This window comes from Dendrobates tinctorius, unplaced genomic scaffold (assembly GCF_039654945.1).
Source record: "Dendrobates tinctorius isolate UK_male_01 unplaced genomic scaffold, ASM3965494v1 ptg000156l, whole genome shotgun sequence".
NCBI lineage: Eukaryota > Metazoa > Chordata > Amphibia > Anura > Dendrobatidae > Dendrobates > Dendrobates tinctorius.
In genome coordinates this window covers 2,704,338-2,718,224 of record NW_027361823.1, presented here as the reverse complement: position 1 = coordinate 2,718,224, position 13,887 = coordinate 2,704,338, and the positions used below count along the sequence as shown (strand labels likewise).

Genomic DNA, 13,887 nt, shown 5'->3' with positions numbered 1-13,887 from the left:
AAATTTATTTGTGTCTAAAGACTTGTATGAGGTTTATTTTGTAGGAGACAATATGTAGTTTTTATTGGCACCATCTTGGTCTAATTGATTGCTTTCTATTCAATGTTTAGGCAAGCAGAGTGATTAAAAAATAACCCCAGCAACTTTAGCTCATTTTTATTTATTTTACTGTATTTACAGGGTGATGACAAAATTTGTAAAACTTATATATTTTATTACTTGGGGGGGAAATTTATGTAATAGAGAATATACATTTTGGTGGGTTACCATAATTAACAGGAACAGCTTTTCTAAATCTTTTATTGACAGTGGTGTGAGAAAGCTAATTCTTTGCTGGAGGATCAGTATTTTATTGGTATAATTTTTGCATTTCATGTCACTTTCTTTTCCTTGAAGACAAATATATATTAAAAAATTTGCTGTTTCTTTATTTTGCACACACACACATATATATATATAGGGGACAGTGATAATTATGTCTAAAGCGCTGTAGAGATTATTGGCAAATATATAAATTAGTACGTTTTTTCCTATGTTAAAAAGTTAGTAAAAGAAAACATTGATTTATATTTTTTATTAGAAAAATACTATATAATATATCATGCACATGTGCTGCTGTGTTCTTTTTTTTGTCTATATCATGCAGTTTTCACAGCTTGCACGTGTTCACACTAGGAGGTGCTGATTTTATTTATTTATATATATATATATATATATATATATATATATATATATATATATATATATATATATATATATACACATACATATACATATACATACACACATACATATAATAAAGCATGCTCCTACACTGACTGCATCACCCAATGGACTTGTATATACCCTAAGGTCCTGGCTCAGAAACTGGTGAGTCCCCGCAGAGCACAGTGCGTGTGCTGTGGGGATTCGCAAGTCTGTAGTCACACAAAGTGACTGCAGACTTATCAATTTGGACTGGACACCCATTTAATAACAACCATTTGCATGCTTCTTGCAGCATGCGACTGTTATAACTCCCAGGATGTTAAAAATACATCCCATTGAGATAATGCGTTTAAGAAAAAGTGAATTTTTGATGACTATTGAATATTTTCCACTGATGAAGGAAAGCCTATCTAAGCTTCTATTTTTACTTTACTCCACCTTCCAAATATCTCTCTCTTTAATATGCTGCTTTGCTACATTTTCATTGATTTTGAATAGAAGAAAAAAATTTTAGTTTGAGAATGTGTTCACTATTTTCAGTACAGCGTACATGAAAATATACCTAAATTATTTGGAAATACAGCAAATGAGAAAGCTGGGCTGTTCCCTCTTGTAAAAATAAAGGATAGTTGCAGAGAGTTCTGTCCAGACGAATGAGACAAACATGATTCTGGAATCTCCATCCTTGTTAATTAGGTGGAAGGCTATGCAAGGTTCTGTATGTGGAATGACCAGCAAGATAATGATTGATGTGAACCACACTTGTCACTGTCCATTCTGGCAGCAGAGAAGGGGTGAGGTGGTGGGGGAAGGGTCCTAAAAATGTTTTGGCATGCAGCACCACTGTCATATTGTGAATACAAACCAAGGCTACTTGTAACAATATGGCATCAAGGATGGCTGCAATGTTGGAAACCTCAGAACATTATTTCTACTATACTAAGCATATATCACAATCAAGATTGCTACAGACCATTTGAGACTGTAGCTCCAAGTGTGTGATCCACTGGTAAGGGCATGCAGAGTGATGTTTCGCCTGGTAAAATGCAGCAGACCTTGAGTACAGTATTAATGCAGTGTCAGGGAAAGTCGCTGTGACATTCAGTGACTTACCAGCAATGGCATCTCTGATTGGCAAAATTGTCCTTACTCTGGTCCAGGTCCTCATCACTTTTTCCAGCTAAGCCTTGCCTCTCCAAAGTTTGACATCCAGACATCTCAGCTCTTTATGCATCCTATATATTATACTGTCACATACTCAGCACCATGTAACAGGGGCAGACACTGACAGCTTATATTGCCATCCCTTATTATGTAGTGTCCTCTCTTGCTATGTACTGCACTGTTCCCTACATATTGGATTATATAGAGCCCTGTTTTTTACTACATACCGTCCTGTCTAGTTAGCTGTATAATGCAATGATGGCTAGGAAAGCTTCCTTTCTAATGGAGGAGATGGCGGACTGGTCGTCTGGTCACCAGCTCCTCCATCAGTAGTCATTTTATATCTAAAAAGAGAGGGGACTATGTAATAAAAGAGGGCACTGTTAATAACAAAATTAACAAGAATACACTATGTAAGAGACAGCACTGTACATAACAGCAGAGGAAGCTATATAATAAGGGACGGCACCATATATAACTAGAGAGGATGGTACATAATAAGGGATGGTGTTATACATGATAAAAGAGGAAACTATGTAACTAAGGATGGTGTTATACAGAACTAGTGAGTACACTATATGCTAAGGGACTGTGTTATACATAATAAGTACGTATACTATATGCTAAGGGACTGTGTTAGACATAATAAGTGAGTACACTATATACTAAGGGACTGTGTTAGATATAATAAGCGATAATAATGTCTTCCTCCTCCTCCCCCTGCTCCTAAGTCCATTATAAGTCCCCCTTCCTCCCATCCCAATCCCCTACACCCCTCATTGTTGTCCTCTCCCTGCATCCCATTATTGTCCTCTCCCCCATCCCATCATTGCCCTCTTTCCCACCTCCATCACTGCTTTCTCCCCTGCCACCCCATCATTTCCTTCTCCTCCACCACCCCCATCATTGCCTGCTTCCCCATCACTCCCATCATTGTCTTTTCCACTACCACCATCATTGATTTTTCCCCCACCCCATCATTGCCCTTTCCACCATTTCCTCTTTCTACACCATCCCCATCATGGCCTTCTCCCCATCACTCCCATCATGGCCTTCTCCCCATCACCTCCATCATGGCCTTCTCTCCATCACCTCCATCATGGCCTTTCCCCCCCCCATCACGGCCTTTCCCCCCCCCCAACACCTCCATCATGGCCTTTCCCCCCCCCCCCCCATCACCTCCATCATGGCCTTTTCCCCCATCACCTCCATCATGGCCTTCTCCACCTACACACACATCGATACACACATACTACATCATTGCCTACGCCCATCATCATACTACATACATACACACACATACACAGTCACACGCACACAGACAGCAGCAGTGACAGGCAGCACAGTACCTCACATGTCCGCTCCGCAGCATCACCGCCTCCGCCCTCCGGCTGCTTCCTGTGTCTCTGGCACAGCGGCTGCACTGCTGAATGATGACGTCATTCAGCGGCGCTGCTCTGCATCAGAGAGACACAGGAAGCGCTGGCGCCTGGCAGGAAGGATCCTTGCAGCTCCGCTCCTGCTGTTTTCTCTTGCAGGCAGCAGAGCTGTTGGGATCTCTCCCTGCCCGCTGCTACACAAGAGGGCAATCTGGCCAGGGGCCCCCCGGAGCCTCGGGCCCGGAGAAACCAGCCAGATTGCCCTCATCATTAGCCGCCCTGCAGGGGTCCCCTGGAGCCTCTGGGCCCCGGTGAAACGCACCGGTTGAACCGGCGGTATGTCCACCCATGCCATGTAAGTACCGGCTTCACACTCTGTGTCTTGCGGAATGTTGCAAGCTTTCTGTGTCACACACTGCCACTTAATCTACTGTGCCCCTTAAAACTAATTACGACATATACCATGAGCGCTAATAATTCACAATGCCTTATAAAGTAAATTATAACACGGTGGCCCTTAAAAAAAATAAATAAAATCAGTGTCCATACCAACTGGAATCCGATCTTTTGATCAATCGTGCAACCTGGAAAAGAAGTAGGAACAGTTGTAGTATGGATTGGATACATAAAAGGGACGCTTTGGGCCCACCGACACAATGACCTGGAGACAGAAGTACCATCCCAGCTTACAGAAGGTCAAAAAACAATGATAACTACAACTTAGGAAGAGCCGTTGAAAAAAATGCCCCTAAATTTTTATATTTGTCATCAACGTCATTCTTGACTCATGCTATACTACGTAAAAGTGTTTTTCCACCTTTATCTATTTAATATGTTTGTGTAGGTTTTATACTGCCATGACAAATCCTCTTACAGTAAAAATAATTTAACAGAGGTGATCCGAGTTGCAGCAAAACCATCTGTAATATTACATCTTACATAAATGTCCAGCTTTCATTTGGTAACTCAGGACCCAAACATCAAGTTCTAAGACATTGTTAGTTAACCATTTTCTGATTGCTATCTTAATTTCTAAGAAAAAGGAATCTGGTCTACCCAGGATTCTGTAGTGGCGTCATCAATGACTCCCGTATAAGGAAGGCAATGAACTGAAGTCACCCGTCAGCTTTCATTCTTCAGGTTTCAGCCACTGAAGGCTGTGCACAGTGTTCTACAAAATAAATCATTCAGGTCATAAACCCAGAAGAGAAACAGAGCATTCTTACTGAGCCGACACGTGAATTTTTTTTTTTTTTCATTTAATGGATGCACGTGTCCTAATGAGGACATCATATCAAGTTCATTAAAATACCCAAATTCACCATACCAAGTGACTGAATTTAAGAGGAAATGCTACGGAATACTCGCACACCATATGCACATTAGGCATGTGACTATTTTGACCACATCATTATTTTAATCTTTATCTTGATTTTCCAACTCCATGCTGTATAAGCTTGGAAAGTTCATTTGTGAACTGAGGGGGATGCGGCCTAAGGCTGCAACTCCCTTTATCAAGGTGTGCAGAATTATTAGGCAGCTTGTTTTCCTCAGGGAAAAAATGGAACCAAAAAAAAAAAAAGCACATTTAACTGACTGAGGCCATGTGCACACATTGAGTATTTGCATTTTTTTACCTCAGTATTTGTAGCCAAAACCAAGAGTGGAGCAATCAGAGGAAAAGTATAATAGAAGCACGTCACCACTTCTGTATTTATCACCCACTGGCTTACAAACGCTGAGGTAAAATGTTGACCACATACGAAATGTGTGAACGTGGCCTGAAAAGTAAAATATTGCTACAAGTCTTAAGCCACGTGCAATTTTGCAAAATTCTAGTTGCCGTTATTCTGAGATTTTTATCAATTTTAGTTCATACGAGTTTTCTTTCAATTGGCAGTTGCTGAAACTCTAGTGAACTGTGAATTCAGTCTTGTGGAATGCAGTAACATAGAACGGCGAGAACATTTGTTCTGAAAAAATATCCTTTGCTAACAATACAGAGAAATTGTAAAATTGAAGGTCAAGTGCAGTTCACAGGAAGCCTTGGATTACTGTTTATTAACTATATTCTGATTTCTGCACTTAAAGGGGGTTTTACACATAGCGATATCGCTATAACGTCAACGATCTTGTGACGTTATAGCGATATCGCTATGTGTGATACTTATCTCCGACCGGCTCCCCCGCTGGTTATCGATGATCGCACGAGAATGTCCGGCTCCATTTCTCGTCATCAGCTTCCTGCTGGGGCTTCCTGCTGTGCCGACGAGCGATGCGTGGAGGCGGGCAGGAGGACATCAGGATCGTTGTGTGTGAAAGGTGAGTATCGTCTGCTGTATCGCTGCTGCATCGCTGTGAGATCTTTCTGTGTGAAAGCTCACTAGCGATCATTTAGCGATGCACCAGCGATCCTGACCGGGTCGGATCGCTGGTGCATCGCTAAATGTAAAAGGGCCTTAAGAACTTAGTAATTAGAAACGGTCACCATCACTAATGCTGCAGTATGAAAATGAGAAAGCAAGAATGTGGGAGTTGGAAAACCGGATTACTTACCGGTAATACTCTTTTGCAGAGTCCACGACAGCACCCACTGAGAGAGGGGATCCGCCCCAGGAACAGGAAACCTACAGAGAGATAAATGGGGCGGTCCCCCTCGCTCCCTCAGTTTGTATTACCGAGAACAACGGAGGAACCGCCATACATGTTTTAGTCATTTTGCTTGGGCGATTCATATATCTTGCCCATATAGCCTTTAGATTCGCTAAGTTTAATCACATATTAAATTCTAATTACAATCTCCACCACCAAGGAGACCAATGTGTGAAAAATTTTTATGGGGGGGGGGGTAAGTGAGCGGGTGCTGTCGTGGACTCTACAAAAGAGTATTACCGGTAAGTAATCCGGTTTTTCCTCTTCGCCACGACAGCACCCACTGAGAGATTTCCAGAGATAATCACTTGGGAGGGCACACCGTGTTAAGGACCGATCTACCAAAGGTCAAATCCTCTGTAGAGGACAAATCTAGTCCATAGTGACTATAGAAGGTAGATGGAGAAGACCAGGTTGCAGCCTTACATATTTGTTCAATTGGGACGTTTGCCCTCTCGGCCCAGGAGGATGATATGGCTTTAGTAGAGTGCGCCTTAATCCCCGGCGGAGGTTCTTCTCCTTTAGCCAGATATGCCATTGTGATCGCATCTCTGATCCATCTGGATAATGTGCCTGTTGTGACTCCAGACCCCTTTCTGCTGCCCTGGAAGGAGACAAAAAGAGACCTACTCTGCCTCCAGGGACTGGTCCTATCAAGGTAGGCTAGTACCGCTCTTCTTACATCTAAGGTGTGATATTTCACCTCGTCCTGGTTTGACGGGTTCTCATAGAAGGAGGGTAGGCATATCTCCTGAGACCTATGAAACTTAGTTGCCCGTTTGGGAAGGTAGGCCGGGTTTGTCTTCAAAATCAGTCTGTCTCGAGTTATTGACATAAACGGAGGGTCTACTGATAAAGCATGAAGATCACTTACTCTTCTAGCTGATACTAAAGCTACTAATGTAGCAGTTTTTAATAAGAGGCACTTCACCGATGTCGAGCTTATGGGCTCAAACGGGGCCTGAGTAAAGGCATCCAAGACTAGAGTAAGGTTCCATGCCGGAAGCCGAGGAATATGCACCGGTTCTGACCGTTGACAAGCTGAAACAAAACGGTTTACCCATCTATTTGCTGCCACGTTATAGTTAAATAGAGCTCCTAGGGCCGATATATGGACCTTTAGAGTATTAACTGAGAGGCCCAATTCTCGGCCTCTTTGTAGAAACTCTAAGATGGGCGTAATGGGTACTTCACCGGCTAGCTCTGCTGGGTGAAAGGCAAGGAATTTCCTCCACACCTTAGCGTATATTTTTGTAGTAGACTCTTTCCTACTTTGTAGCAGGGTATTAATTAGGTTTTCAGAAAAGCCCTTCTGCTTCAATAGTTCCATTTCAAATTCCAGGCCGCTAGGTGTAGGGCTTTGGCCTGTGGATGGTAGCAGGGTCCCTGCGAGAGAAGGTCCTGGTGCAGCGGCAGGATCCACGGGTCGGTTATTGACATGGCTCTCAGCCATGAAAACCACGGCCTTTTGGGCCAAAACGGGGCTATCAAGATGACCCTCGCCCTCTCTTGTCTTATTTTCCTGATTACCGATGGAAGTAGAACCATTGGAGGAAAGGCATAGGCTAGCCGGAATGCCCAGGGTGCTTGGAGGGCATCTAGAATGTCTGGGTTGTCTGACATGTAGAACGAAGCGAACCTCTTTACGCGTCTGTTGGCTCTGGTAGCAAACAGGTCTATTTCCGGTCTGCCCCATTCTGTCGCTATCGTCTCGAAGACGTGCCTGCTGAGGACCCACTCGCCCTGATATAGGACCTGGCGACTGAGATAGTCTGCTTGAGAGTTGTCCACTCCTCTTATGTGGAGTGCCGACAAGGAGTGAAGATGTACCTCGGCTATTTCTAGGATCTCTTCCGCGATAGACATCAACGGTCCCGACCGCGTACCTCCCTGTCGGTTTATATAGGCCACCGCGGTGGTATTGTCTGTCTGGATTCTCACGTGGGTTCCTCTTAACTGCGGGAGAAATTGAGATATCGCATAGTAAATTGCTTTTAGCTCCTTTACATTAGAGGAGGTTTCATGTGTCATGTGCTCCTCCAGGTGGGCCCCCCAGCCCCAGGGGCTAGCATCCGTGGTGAGCACCTTGGAGGGAGTTACCCACCATTGCACTCCCTTAGACAAATTGGTAGGATTTAACCACCACTTTAAGGATTTAACAACTTCTGGCGATAGGGACATCCTCCCTTCCAACCGCCCCTGCAGTCTCTCTGTTTCCTGCAGAATAGTCCACTGTAGTGTTCTAGAGTGGAACTGGGCCCATTGCACCGCTGGGATGCACGATATCAGGGACCCCAACAAAGACATACCCTGTCTTAATGATATTACGGGTCTTTCTGTAGTATTCCGTGTATCTTATTGATTATGGCCACTGCTTTAGCGTCTGGCAGAAAGCATTTCTGACTTACAGAATCTACTTGCAGGCCTAGGAACCTCTGACAGGTAACTGGTTCTAGTCTGGACTTCTCCCAGTTGATTAGCCATCCTAGCGTTTGTAGGGATGAGATAATCTTGGTCATTCTTGTTTTGCACTGAGAAACAGAATTCCCTACTACGAGCAGGTCGTCCAAGTAAGGGACCACTAGTGTGTCATTCAGCCTTACATACGACATCACTTCCAGCATCAATTTGGTAAATACCCGAGGAGCCATGGATAGCCCGAATGGCATTGCCACAAACTGGAAATGCTGAACCCGACCCTTGAACCAGACCGCTACCCGCAGGAACTTCTGGTGCTCTTGGTATATGGGTAGATGGTAATAGGCATCCTTTAGGTCCAAAACTGCCATGTAACACCTGGGAAACAAAAGTTTTATTGCAGAATTTATTGACTCCATCTTAAATGGCCTCGGCCTTAAGAAGGTATTAAGCTTCTTTAAATTTATTATGGTCCTAAAAGAGCCATCTGGTTTTGGGACTAAAAATAGAGGAGAATAAAAGCCCATTCCTTCTTCGTCCCCTGGGACCTCTATTAGGACCTGTTTAGTTAGTAATACTGCAATCTCCATCTCCAGTGCTTCCTGCTGTATCTGGGACTTCATGGAAGTCAATAGGAAGAAGTTCGGTGGATGCCGAACAAATTCTAGTTTTAGGCCTGATGAGACTATATCAATGGCCCATGGGTTTGATGTTACCTTCCCCCATTGGTGGCTGAATTTCAGTAGTCTGCCACCTACCGGTGTACTGGTATTAGCGGAACCTGTCTCCTCTGAAGGGACGCTTCCCGAATAGATTGCCCCTCTGTTTGGGGTCCTTATTTCCCCAGCGATCCTGGGGTTTAAAGTCCTTCTTTTTGCCAAACGGTGGCTTTCTGTAGGACCTCCTATTGAAGGGAACATACGGGTTAGGAAAACCTTTTTTTCTCTCTCCCGCTTTTGTTAAAATCTCGTCCAGTTCCGTACCAAATAGGTACTTTCCCTGGCAGGGTATAGCACACAGTTTAGTTTTTGTCTGCGTGTCCCCTTTCCACCCTTTCAACCATAAGGCCCGCCGGCCTGCATTGGTTAGCCCCGCTGCTCTAGCCGACAAACGGAGAGAGTCCGCCGAGGAATCGGAGAGGAAGGCCGCTGCTCCTTTTATGAGGGGCATAGAGGACAGGAGTTTATTCCTGGCCACTCCGTTTTTAATATTGTCCTCTAGGTCATTTAGCCATACCAACAATGATCTTGCTGTGCACGTGGCTGCTATTGCGGGCTTAAAAGCTGCCGCACATGCTTCCCAGGATCGTTTAAGGAGTGTATCGGTCTTACGATCTGAGTCAGCCAAAGTTCCTGAATCCTCTACCGGCAGGGAGGATCTACGAGAGGTAGAGGCCACCGCCGCATCCACTTTGGGGGCTCTCGACCAAGCTGTCAATTCCTCATCGTCAAACGGATATTTACGCTTTGACGTTAAGGGCAGGAAGGTTTTCTGCCCCTGTTTTTCCCACGCCCTTTTCACCAGCTCTTTTATAGCTGGGACCACTGGGAATGCTCGGACCTTCCTACAGGAAATGCCTGCAAACATTATGTCTTGTGGAGTCTTGGGGTCCTTACTCTCAGGTAGCCCCATGGTATTTCGGACAGACTTAACTAAGTTACTGACGCTGTCCATAGGGAAACACGCCTGCTCCTCATCCTCTGAGGAAGGGTATTCCTGGGATCTATCAGAGTCTAGCTCCCCGGATTCTGATGGCGACCTTGACGCCGGCGAAGCTCCTCCTCTTGGTGAACTTATCTGTCTCACGGAGGAGTGACCCCCCAGACTACTGGTGCTGCCCAAGGCCCGTAACTCTTCCCTAATTATCGCTCGGATATCCTCTTTTTTCCTTGAGGATTCCTCTTGTAAGGCCTCCTCAATACACGCTTGGCATAATCTTTTAGGGTGGCCGTCTGGGAGGGGCTGAGAACATAAGGCACACTCTCTATTTTTTGCCTTCTCTGTTCTTTTGGCCTAAAGGGGGGTATGGACCAGAAAAAAAGAGGGCCATCAGTTATTTATTCTGACTAAACACACTCACCCGTGAGTCTCGTCAGCAAACTACCGGCTGCGGGGTCCGCGCCTCAAGCTGAGGCGAGGCGTGGGATGATTTCTTCTCCTTCCGTTTTTTCTCCAGGGGCTCAATTTGCCTGGAAGGTCCACTAGATTCCTTCCTGGAGCTGCCACTTCTTCTGGTGCTGCTGCTTCTCCTAGTAGCACTGCTCTGTCTGCTGCCATGTGGGGATTCCACTGGCTGACTTAGCGGGAGCGAAGCTGGGTCATCTATGGATGACATGACTGCGCACTGGCGCTGCCTCCGTGGCTTCCTTTTATAATCTTACCATTTTTTTTTTTTTTTTTTTTTAGCCTCTTCTGCGCATGCGCGGGCGTTCTCTCGCGAGCGCCGCCTCCTGCGCTGATCCCGGAAGTCTTCCATGCTCCTACTTCCGGGTTGCCTGCCTGGGAGCGCCGCTGGAAGCGCTGATGCCGCGGCCCCGACAGTGACCCACGCACACGGCCCACACGTTAACCCCTGCAGGTATGACCCCCGGTAGTGCTGCCTGGCACAACGCTCAGGCTCTTCTGTCTCTCTCGGGGGGAGGGGGGGGCGCGCAGCCACCATCCGTGACATGCCTAATGGCACTGTGTAATGCGATTCGACCCCTTCCCGGGGGGGGGGGGGGATATACGCCCCTGTCCCCTTAGTGAGCCTTGGCACCATCTTACCTCCGGCCTCACCTGCATTACCAGCTCTGGGGGGGGGAACCATCACGTCTCCGCCCGACGCTGCCTCCGGTCCTGGGGCCCCTGCTGCTCATATTATGCAGGCAGGCGGCTACCAGACCAGGTATCCTCTTCTGCGGGTTCCTTCCTAGGAACAGGAAACCAAACTGAGGGAGCGAGGGGGACCGCCCCATTTATCTCTCTGTAGGTTTCCTGTTCCTGGGGCGGATCCCCTCTCTCAGTGGGTGCTGTCGTGGCGAAGAGGAAAAGAACATTTAACATATCCTTGATTTTCCTGTTTCTATAAAGAATGACAGAACGAACAGTGGACCAACCAACCATCATCTCCCCAAACAAATTATATCAGGGCAGAGGGGAACTTGTTGAATTTCAACACCAGATTATTTTGTTCCTGTGGAAGAAGTGTCTGTTAGCAACTTATTTCGCTCTACCTGTTGAAAATACATGACCTGGCTGAGTCAAGCATTTATACTAGTAGGTGGGGCATGAGGAATTCATTTTTGGCTGAATAAGGGCTCATTCATCTAATTTTTGCACATGAGGTCAGTATAAAAACGTGGAGACCTGTCAGGTTTTGATCCATAGGTCGAATTAAAATCGGCAATGCAAGTCAATGAGTCCATGAAAAAAATTAAAATAAATAAATATTGGACCGCACCCAGATAACATGAAGGAAGTCCAATTTTCATGGACTGTCAGAAAAGAGATTGTAGAAAAATTGTTTGTTTTTTTTTTAATTTCTCCACGTACAAGAAAATCAGATGACATTTGTACCACACTCTGATCAGAATAATCAGTCTGTTTTTCTTGCATTTGAGAAAAAAAAAAAAAAATCAGATGTCTGAATGAGCTTTAAGTGTTCAGTTGTCCATTATCCACGGTTTATGGGCACTTTTAAAGAAAACTAAATAAATTAAAAAAAAAAAATAGATTAGTTCTAGATATTTTGGTGCCTGAAAATATACCTAAATGGGGGTGTTTTTGCTATATGTATGTATTTTTGGAAACCTCATTCAGTTCAAAGGAACAGTTTCAAAAATGTCTGAATCTGTTGTGTGCGTAAACTTCATGGTAGCACAAGATTCAAAACATTCTAAGGCTACGTGCACACGCTGCGGAATGGGGTGCGGATTTGGCAGCGCGGATTTTGTAAAATCCGCAGGTCAAAAGACCTGCGGTTTATCTGCGGATTATCCTGCAGTTTGGCCCTGCGGTTTCACCATCTCCACAATGGTGCAGATTGGAATCTGCAGAAAGAATTGACATGTCAATTCTCTCTGCAGTTTCAATGCCGCAGGAAAACCGCGTGGAAAAATCCGCACCGTCTACACTGCGGTTTTTTATTCCCATAGGGAATAATGGTACTGTACACCGCAGCAAAAACTGCTGCGGATCCGCAGCAGCCAAATCCGCTGCGGAACCGCAGCAGAATCCGCAGCGTGTGCACACACCCTAACAGCTAAAATAAATACACAATACACAGAAATATGGCTTAAGAATAGGCAATGTTCTACTGTAAATACTCGAGTATAAGCCTACCCGAGTATAAATTTTGCCACAAAAAACTGGGAAAACTTATTGACTCGAGTATAAGCCTAGGATGGAAAATGCAGCTGCTACTGGTAAATTTTAAAAGTAAAAAATAGATACCAATAAAAGTAAAATTAATTGAGACATCAGTAGGTTGTGTTTTTGAATATCCATATTTAATCAGGAGCCCCATATAATGCTCCATACAGTTCATGATGGGCCCCATGAGATGCTCTGTATTAAAATATGTCCCATATAATGCTGCTGCGAGCAATTTAAAAAAAAAAAAAAATATGACATACTCGCCTCTCATCGCTGGGGCCAGGTGCCAATGTCCTGAGCAGGTTTGGGACACCGGTGCGCTATGGGGGCCAGGTGCCGGTGTCCCCACTGGCTCAGGCCCCTGGTACTTGTGGTATTCACCTGTCCCCGTTCCACCGCCACTGTGTCTTCCGCCTCTCTGCAGTGGCTGTTTAGGCAAAGAGCGCACACTAAACACGTCATCGCACCCTCTGACCTGAACGTCACAGCCAGAGGACACAAAAGACAGCACAGGGCAGTGGTGGAACGGGGACAGGTGAATATCACATGGCTCACCCTCCCCGAGTCCTACTCACCCTCCTGGCACTGCGACATCTCCGTCCCTGCATCTCCATCCGGGACGGGTGCCGGCATCTCTCTTCCTGTCTTCCTTTCAGTGCTGAGCGGTCACATGGTACCGTTCATTAAAGTAATGAATATGCGCTCCACACCTATGGGAGTGAAGACGCTTGCATGCATATTCATTAATTTAATGAGCGGTACCATGTGACTGCTCAGCACTGGAAGGAAGAAGACAGGAAGCGAGATGCCGGTGCCCAGACTGAGATGCAGGGACTGATATGCAGGGATGACGCCAGGAGGGTGAGTATGATGTCTTCTCCTCCCCCATCCCCCCGCCGTCAATGACTCGTGTATAAGCCGAGAGGGGGCGGTTTCAGCACAAAAAAGTGCTGAAAATCTCAGCTTATACACAAGTATATAAGGTATTTTATTAAGAGAGTTACTAAAAGAAATAATTTAATGAATATTAATATGAAATATTACACAACTATAAATCATCATACAAATCCACTAACAAAAATTTCCAACAACCAAATCCACCCAGCAAGAGCTGGGCGATTATCCACCAGCCAGGGTCCAAATATATTGGACCTGGCCCCCCCCACCTTTATAGAAAAAAAAAAAAAAAAAAAAAAAAAAAAGAAACACA

General features: G+C 45.2%; 1 long non-coding RNA gene across 1 annotated transcript in view; it reads right to left on the bottom strand.

Annotated features, from left to right (window-relative positions):
* LOC141051269 (uncharacterized) overlaps positions 1–13,887 on the bottom strand; it is an 80,209-nt gene that overhangs the window by 28,089 nt on the left and 38,233 nt on the right. Inside the window, exon 2 of the long non-coding RNA XR_012220614.1 lies at positions 3,801–3,835. This is a non-coding gene — a long non-coding RNA (uncharacterized lncRNA). The remainder of the gene's footprint in view (positions 1–3,800; positions 3,836–13,887) is intronic.